Genomic DNA, 8,935 nt, shown 5'->3' with positions numbered 1-8,935 from the left:
AATTGGCTCCGAAAAGCTTGAGATTGTAGATCCCTAAGTCTACCTGGGGGAAGTAATCGCGGGCAATAATAAGTCACTTATTGAACATAGTTCTCGTAAAGCTGCATCACGTACAAATGGCTTGCGCATATTCTATAGCGCGATGGGTCGAAGGCCTTACATGTGCTCACAGTTCTTAAATCAAAAATCCCCCTCCGCTATTGAATCTATTCCATTAAAAACTGGAGTTTCCTAGATAAGATTGAAGGCCAGATTTTTACGTAAATTATTTCACTTTAATACTCTCATTCCGAAATCCGCTAATAGATAGAAATTTGGTTTGGTAAGTTCATTTATTCAAGGCTTAGCCAGGGTATTACGTTAGGGATACCAGTTAAAGAATAGTGAGTTGTACACATTAAAGGGGTGTTATGTCTAATTAAATTTTGGGACGGAAAACTTACAAATAGTCCTTTTCCCCTGACTTCACCTTGGTACTGAACTATTTCAGTGCACAGAAGAAGTCAGTGATTTCTCTCCCGCTTCTAGAATTGGAATCTTTTTTTTAAATCACAAGTTCTGTGGTTAGTTACCAGAGAGATGTCAAGTATTGCAGATTAAAGGACAGGCTGAACATAATAGCCATATCAAGTACCATGAGAGTTCCCCAGAGATACCTTTCTTGGACTTTAGATCATGGTTTACGTTGCTGGCTTACTCAATGCTGCATGGATCTTCTGCCATTAAATTATCTAACAGCTAATTGGTCCCCCACTATGAAATTTGGGAAAATTTGTAACTTATGTAACATGGGCACTCAGAATCTTGCTCATCTTCTGTTTGTTTGCCAAGCTCTGTTTCCGTTTCGCCTTCGGTGGCTTAGACCAATGTTTTTACAAAACAACATCTGCCTGCAAATGTTTCCTCTATCCAAAGAATAAAAGTGTGTACAAAATGATTCGACTTGTTTAAGGAGCTTATGAATATATTTTAGTCTTCGCTATATTCTACTTAAGTAGGTCCCTCCCTCAGTTGTACATACCTTGTTCTATTATATGTATAAAGAAGAGAATTAATGACATGACTTATGACCACTTCATTTGATACCCGTTATCTCTTGGGTTCTTGGGTACTTTTATAAATGGGCTTGTTACTCACGAGATACATGCCCCCCCCTCTCACGATTATGCACTTAAGTTCCTGGCCATGTATTTTTTAAGGTTAATAGAGTTTTCCACTCTTTGGATTACATTTTGCACATGTTTTTGCTGCTACTCAACTGCTTTTTGTACAAAAACTGGGATATATTTTTGCTTTTTAACCTTCGCTGCTAAGGGAAAATGAATTGCTAGTTATAAATGGGTTAATTTTCTTCCTTAGAATTTCTTTTGGTCTATAACCCCCTGCTGATATATGATGCACTTTATCTAAAACTGAATCCATTATTAAGCTTCTTTTGTAGGGTATTTTAATATATACAAATTGTATATGTATTTAACTTGATTTACGTGTTGCTGTATATGATTTGACTATGTTATTTTAATTTGTTTTCCGTTATAATGTTGAATATTTTTTTTCTTACCTACAATTTTCTTATTCTGTGCCACTGCTAGCATCTATCTGCCTGTGGACATTCTTCTTTGAAACTTAAGGGAGAACTTAGGACTGGTTATGAAGGATCTCGATATCCCATTGATGGACTCGTTTTCATACAAATTGCTGCTGCTATACAGTTATAATGTTAATTACATAATGAATTTTTCTATCAATTGAAGTGGTTTTAATGTAATTGTAATATATCCTTCCTCAGGGATCGGGCACAGACAGTTAAACTTGGCCAATTCTATTCGGCCCCAAAATCCCCTGTCGTGTGGAGTTCCACAGGGCTCCTCCTTGAGCCCAACTCTTTTTAATATCTATGTGGCCCTGTTGGCTAAAGCGGTGAGATCATTTGGGCTGGAGGTGTTGTCCTATGCTGACGACACCCAAATAATGGTGTCCATCACTCACAGTATTAGGGACTCAGCCACTAATTTCATAAACTGCATGCAGGCAGTCTCCTGCTGGATGGTGGAAAATTTCATGAAACTGAACGGGGAGAAGACTGAGGTCTTGATCTTTGGAGGCAACCAAGACATCTGGTCCAATGAGTGGTGGCCAGACACTCTTGGGAGCTGGCCCTGTCTTGTATCCCATGGGAAACATCTAGGGGTCATAGTGAACAATTCCCTTTCTATGAACCTGCAGGTTAGTAGGACAGTTTCCACCTGCTTTGGGATAATCAGGATCCTCAGGAAAGTCTCCCACTTCCTGTCATTTGCCTCATGCAAACAAGTGGTTATTGCCTTAATAATGTCCAGATTGGACTATTGTAATGCCCTCTATTTGGGCATTAATAAAGGTTTTGGTGCCACGGGTGCAGTTGGTGCAGAATGCTGCGGCCAGGCTGGTGATGGATCTACCGAAATTCCACTCTGTCTCGGCTTCTCTCATTACGCTGCATTTGCTTCCCCTGGACCGAAGGATCCTTTTTAAAATCCTTTCCCTGACACAAAATGCTGAGGTTTAAAAAGGCGAAATGGGGAGACAGAGCTTTCTCTACGGCGGCTGCCAAGCTGTGGAACGCCCTCCCCAAAGACCTCACTGGCCAGGCGGCGCATTCTCTCTTCTGTAAAGCCTTGAAGACGTGGCTTTTCTCACAGATCTCGGTTTGAGTTTTTCACTTTGTCTGCACATTTTTCCGCAGTAGCGCCTTGAGGCCTTTGGGCAAAGTTAGCGCTCTATAAGTTCAATATTCATTCATTCATATAATTTGTCTATCTACTGTGGAAATGAACCAAGCTTATATTTTAACATGCTTGTTATGCAATCATTGTGTGCATACTTTATGTGGCCCTCGTTGGAGATCCAAATCTTAATAAACAGAATTGATAAACCCAGGTGATTAAAGAATAATGAGAAGGATTGTCAATGACTTTGAACAACAAATTCAAGCAGGTGTGGTATCCCAATACATCGGATGGGACTCTTTAGAAGTAGTGCTCGTACAGGAAACACATCTCTTAGGTTTATAGATATACAAGGATATACACAGACATTCTATTCTGGGCAACCTACAGTTTCAGAGGAGCCACAAAGCTGCTACACTATTCCCAACCACTTCAGGTTGCACAGGTCCACACTGACAAAAGGTGATGCTATGTAATGCTTATATGCTCCATCAAGGGGTAAACATGGAATGTGCCACTAGCTATGCCTGTGAACAACTGCAGTCCCCTACAAACCTAGTGTTGGCAGCACCCATAGGCAGAATGGCCACTAGGGAGATTCAATGAGATTCGGTGCCCGGTTGTCAGCCCACCACCTCCCCTAAGTGGGATGTCATGTCTGCCTTCCTCAAAGCCATCTGGCAGACATGCCGCGTCTATCCAGGTTTTCCTTAAGAAGGCAACATCAACATCGCCCTGATCCATTAATTCAGCAAACTCTATTGCATGTTTAATGAGGGAGCCCATGTTAATTAACAGGCATTTGACTCTGTGGTTGTTTTGGTCTGAGAGAATCTTAGTAGCGAAAGTATTGTTAATGTCTTTATCATTACTCTTTATGAACTGAAGGGCTGTAAACAAGTGATGGCAGCTTTCACATGCTGGCTCTGTTTCTATTATTTTAGGATCGATACGCGGGCATACAAGGGGCTTACTTTGTCTATTTAGTTTCAACAGGGCCTCCCTGGTATACCTTTGGCGGGAAAAATGGCCAGGGAGTCTTCCCGGCCTCTGAAGTAGAACATGGTGTGGTTTGGAGCGTCTGATCCAGAGACAGTCCACCAAAAACAATTGGCCAAATTAAAGCCTAACTAGGGTCCACCAATCCCGTCCTGAGAAATGGAGGCTCCACGACAAGTCCAGGCTACTGGTAAAGTAATCAACATTAAAATAACGATGAGAAATAAAAACAATTATAAAGAAAGTAAAAAGGCAATAGCAGCCGGATGGCGACGCGTTAACACTACGGGAGCCAGGCACCTCCCAATATGGCCCCCACAGAGCCAATGTTTGGGCACCAGTTCTAGTCCTTCGCCATGTCAGGATAGTTGAATACTTCACAGACGTATTTCCCCAGCCCCTGAAGTAGGCCATGATATCGGAGAAATGTCCGATCCAGAGACCGTCCACTGATAAGAATAGGCCAAACTAATGAGTAAGTAGGGTCCAGCAACTCCGTTCTGGAAAGTGCAGGCTCCCCTACAAGTCAGACTACTGGTAACACATCATCAGATTTCAGTGAGGTATGAAGAAGGTTCCGCCCCCAAGAAATGTTTCAAATTTGGTCCATATTGGTGCGTATTTTAGCACTACTTCTTCAATAAATGTACCAAAAATAAAAATTTCTAAGCATTAATGAAGGGAAATAAGTAAATATTTTAGAATGTATGTTTTTTCCCAGCAAGTCTGACCTACTAAAGGGGCTGCAGGTGCAGGTAAGACTGCAATGTGTATTTGTGATTGTATATGTTTGAGTACGTCTGCTTTGCAGTGACTGCATGTGCAAGCGTCTTAAAAAAAAGTGTGAAAAAAGTGTGGGTTTTGGTATTTATGTATGTTTATACATGTATTGTCTTTGGTGAAATGCCTTTGTGTGCAAGCCTTTATGCACAAAAACAAGTGCATGAACATATGCGCAAATCTGTAAGTATTTTAATTGGAATTATTTTCCTTGATTTCTTTCCCACTGTCTGTAATAATTTGATGTGTATAAGTATGTGTTTTTACTGATGCTATATTTTATATTGTTTTTAAATATATTGTAATAAAATGTACATTTTTGCATAAACTTGTCACTTATATTCCTTTACTCCTGGTCTATTGTTTAAAAGTCAATTATATATGTATGGAATGTTGTGGGGAATAGCTGTTGCTATGCTGTAAGTTCACCCAAAGGGGAAACGTGTTTGACATTCTGTAAGTATGTGCACAGCACTACTACACACATCTAAGGGCTTGTGAGTACGCCTGAACAAATGCGTACATTTCAGCAAGTGCATCCACAGTATAAGTTGATGCAAGAGTGTGTTTACTCCAAAGTGTGTGTGTGTGTGTGTTCAGTGCATATTTATGCATATGTGCATCATTGACTACCGTTTAATATCCAAGATATCCAAGCATTACCAAGTACCCTGATTGAAAATAACCTCCTAAAAACGAAAGAGGAAGGCTAATGATAGAAATTGAATTCATGCTTATTGCCATTGGCTTGTTTTCCATTGGTTTGTGAAGGATTAGGGCCACAAAACTGTTACCTGATTTTGAATATTCTGGTGGCTCATTAACATCATATGTATTTGGAAAGTAGGGGAAGAAATTTAGAAAACAAAAAAAGCACAGCAAGAGAGGGGGGTTAACGAAGAATGTTACCATGAGAAGATGCGTGGTATATGAGAAATAGAAAGAGGGGTATAAACAAAAGGTGAGGCAATGGGAACCAAAGGAGAGTTGAAGAGGCATCCAAGGAAACACAAAGCATGGAACAGAAGGGAGAGTAAATGGACTGAGAAAGAGCAAGAGGGTAATAGAGTAAAAGAGTGAGTAAAAGAGAGTTACAGTAGACGAGAGAGCAAGAGAGGAAAAAGCTAATGCAACTTGTGATGGAGGAGAGGGCCTTGAGTCGATGCCCTCACCTCACCTCTATCTCAAGTTACATTGATGTCACCCTCGGTTACCTTACCAGTTTTGAAGGAGCTGGGCCTCAGCGGTTCTGTCCCGGTCCTGTCGTTGGTGAGGTTTTGTGTTGCCGTCACAGACTGAGGTGCACACCAGTCCCATTTGATTCTACAGAACTGAAAGTAAAAGCTTTCTGACTGAAACATTATAAACAGATACACTGACCAGAAGTATGCGCAGTGTATCTGTTTACTTGAGCTATTACAAACAGTTCTGAAGAGTAACCTCATATACATTATGACACTTTACCAGACATTGTAAATAGGTACATGTGCACCGTAAACGAATGAAAATGGATGTAGTACTCACCTTCGTGTTATAACGCATCATAACATTACATGATAATATCAATAGCTTTGGTGATATTCCAAGAAAAGAAGATAACAAGCCACTTCAGCACTCCAGTTCGTGTTCAATTATTATATGCCATAGACAATCATCTGGCTATATTTAGAGTCCAAACCCGTTATTTTTTCTCAAATTAGTCCATAATCATAGTTTGTATAGTATCCGTATTTGTATTCATACAACTCCAAATTCAGAGATCCAATGCAGACAACTTAATAAATGTTCTCGTTTTAATTATACGTCTTAAAGAATTACACTGAGAAGAATAGTACTTTATGTGCGGACATTTTCCCTCTTCTAGGGGAACACTACCAGCATTGCCTTTGCTTGTAGCTTTGGTGATATTGGGGACCTAGGGGATAATGGTAGTGGCGGTGTAAAAATGATGTTGTAAAAGTATGCATTGTAATTGTAAGTGTTGTAAAGTCATATGTTCGTTTGGCACAGCGAAAGTGATGGTCAGCAGTGGTGGGGGGCAAAATTACTATTCCAACTATGCAGGATTTTTGACTCAGGGAAAGAGCTGCTCAGAGGTGGGGGAACAAATAAGTATCTAAAAAAGAACATGTGTTTGCCTCAGGGAAAGTGCTGGTCAGTGGAAGGGGCATAATTACTATTCAAACTCTAACTGCTATTTCCCTCAGGGAATGTGCTGGTCACTGGTGGGGGCAGAAATTACTCTTAAAACTCCAACAGGTGTTTGTCTCAGAGAAAGTGCTGGTCAGTGGAGGAGCTCAAAAATAATATTCTAATTCCAACCATTCTTTTCCTCCAAGAAACTACTGGTCAGTAGTGGGGGGCAAAAATACTATTCTAAACCGAGCCAGTGTTTCATTCATGGAAATTGGTGCTCAGTTGTGGTTGGCCAAAAATACTAATCTAACACCAAAATGTGTTTGCCTCAGGGAAAGTGCTTGTCGGTAATGGGGTGTAAAAAAACTATTCATACTCCAAATGTGTTTGCCTCAGAGAAATAGCTTGTCAGTAATGGTGTACCAAAATACTTTTCTAACTCCAACAGGTGTTTGCCTCAGTGAAAGTGCTTGACAGTGTTGGGGTGGAAACATACTATCATAACTCCAAAATATGTTTGCCTCTGCAGAAAGTGCTGGTCAGGGGTGGGGGGCAAAACTACTACTCAAACTCGGGCCATGCATCATTATGCGATGACAATCTCCAAACAGGCTGGAATGAACCTGGGCATGTTTGGTCTAAAACATGTTGGAATCATACCCCAACACCATATCCGGTGTTGGAGGTATTATTCCATCCACGGTAGGGCACCGCCGGGAAGCCCTCCATGCTACCAGGATTGATTTTACAGAGCCTGCCAGCAACCTAGAGCTGCTGCCGACCACAGAAATGATCCTGCCCTCCTGCTGCTGGGCCAGCAGGGGAAGGTTGGACAATAAGTTTCCTGTCACAGAGAAGTGTAACCACCTACCAGACATGATTTTGTGTATTAGGCCGGGGTGTGGAAGCTTCTGGAAGGGCACATTTGGTGCCCTTCTTGCATACTCCAGTTCAAATCAGATCAAGGAGCCGTTGGCTCCAAATCTGGCATGAAACTGGGCAAAGGAAAGGGGAGTATCCTCCCTGCTGTCCAGTCCCTCCTATGGGAGGGACCCATGAATCATCTCAGCTCTCTCCTGAGGGTACTTAAAGGCTTACCTGTGGGTGGGACCCTTGATTCATCATGTTATTCAATTCAGCTTCAATTCCACTTTATCTTTGACTCTCTGGACATCTTGGCCAAGTTGTACCGTGCAGGACTGATTGCATCGTTCTTCGCTTGAGGACCAAGACTGCAACTGAGAAGACTTTGTCTGCTCCTGACCTCATCAACCTGCAAACCCGCTGCACCATCATTGTCCATGCTCCATACAGGTTCCGTCCTTGGCCTTTGGGCATCTAAAGACATCCAAAGAAATCTCCCTTGGAGTGAAGGAGTCACTCCCTTGCATCCGCAGGCACCGCAACATGATCCACTGGCCTGGCGAACCTGGGCTACAACGGACTCCTAGAGGCTCAGCAACACAGCTGGTGGTTTTGCATTCCCTCGAAGCCTGAGCCAACGAAGTTGGACCATAGAAATGTTCTTTTGACAAGTCTGTCCCCGCTATAACTGACCCGTGAGGACGGGGTTGGTTGGATGAACGAATTCTGTTGTCTTCGGCATCCCGGTGGCTCAGGCAGAGCTACCGACTCAGTCTACCTGTACTTGAAGCCTCTTCAGCAACTGACCTGTTTTCTTGAACTTGGGTGGCCTTCATCTGCTATGCCTTCTGTACGCTCCTAAGTTGCATAGAGTCTGTCTCCTCTGCTTGCAGTTACTTTGCGACACAAACCGTGCCTGGTTTCCAACAGACTCTTTCATCCTTCTACAACAGCGGTCTTGTCCTGAAGTCCAAGATTGTGCTCGATAGTGCTTGTAGTTATCCTGATTCCGAGGATATCCACGGGTAGGGTGAGTCCTCCACCTTCTGTCTTCCACTGGGTATCTTTTGAGTCCACTGGTAAGATTATTTCCTCTTTAAGACTACAAATGCAATGTACCCTGAGTAGTATTGAGTATGCGGTCGTGCATCCTCTTTGCATACGACTAGCGTGGGGTACCTAAAGTCTCACCTGGGGTGGTATCTTGGGTCCCCGTCTATATAGTTTGGTCTACCCCTGGCGAACACTGTGTAACAGTGCTTCTTACGGTTCTATTTTAAAGTATTGTGTCTATTGTAAGTGTACCTCCAGGTAAGAGATATTGTATAGTGTTAGTGAGTGGCTGTACGAAATATCTATTTTTATAAGTACACTGTATGGTTATTTTTCACTTAGCCTATAAAAAAAGATTGGATACTGGTAAACCGAGGTGCTGTACACTCCTCCTA

This window comes from Lissotriton vulgaris, chromosome 11 (genome assembly GCF_964263255.1).
Source record: "Lissotriton vulgaris chromosome 11, aLisVul1.2, whole genome shotgun sequence".
NCBI lineage: Eukaryota > Metazoa > Chordata > Amphibia > Caudata > Salamandridae > Lissotriton > Lissotriton vulgaris.
This window is presented reverse-complemented; position numbering follows the sequence as displayed.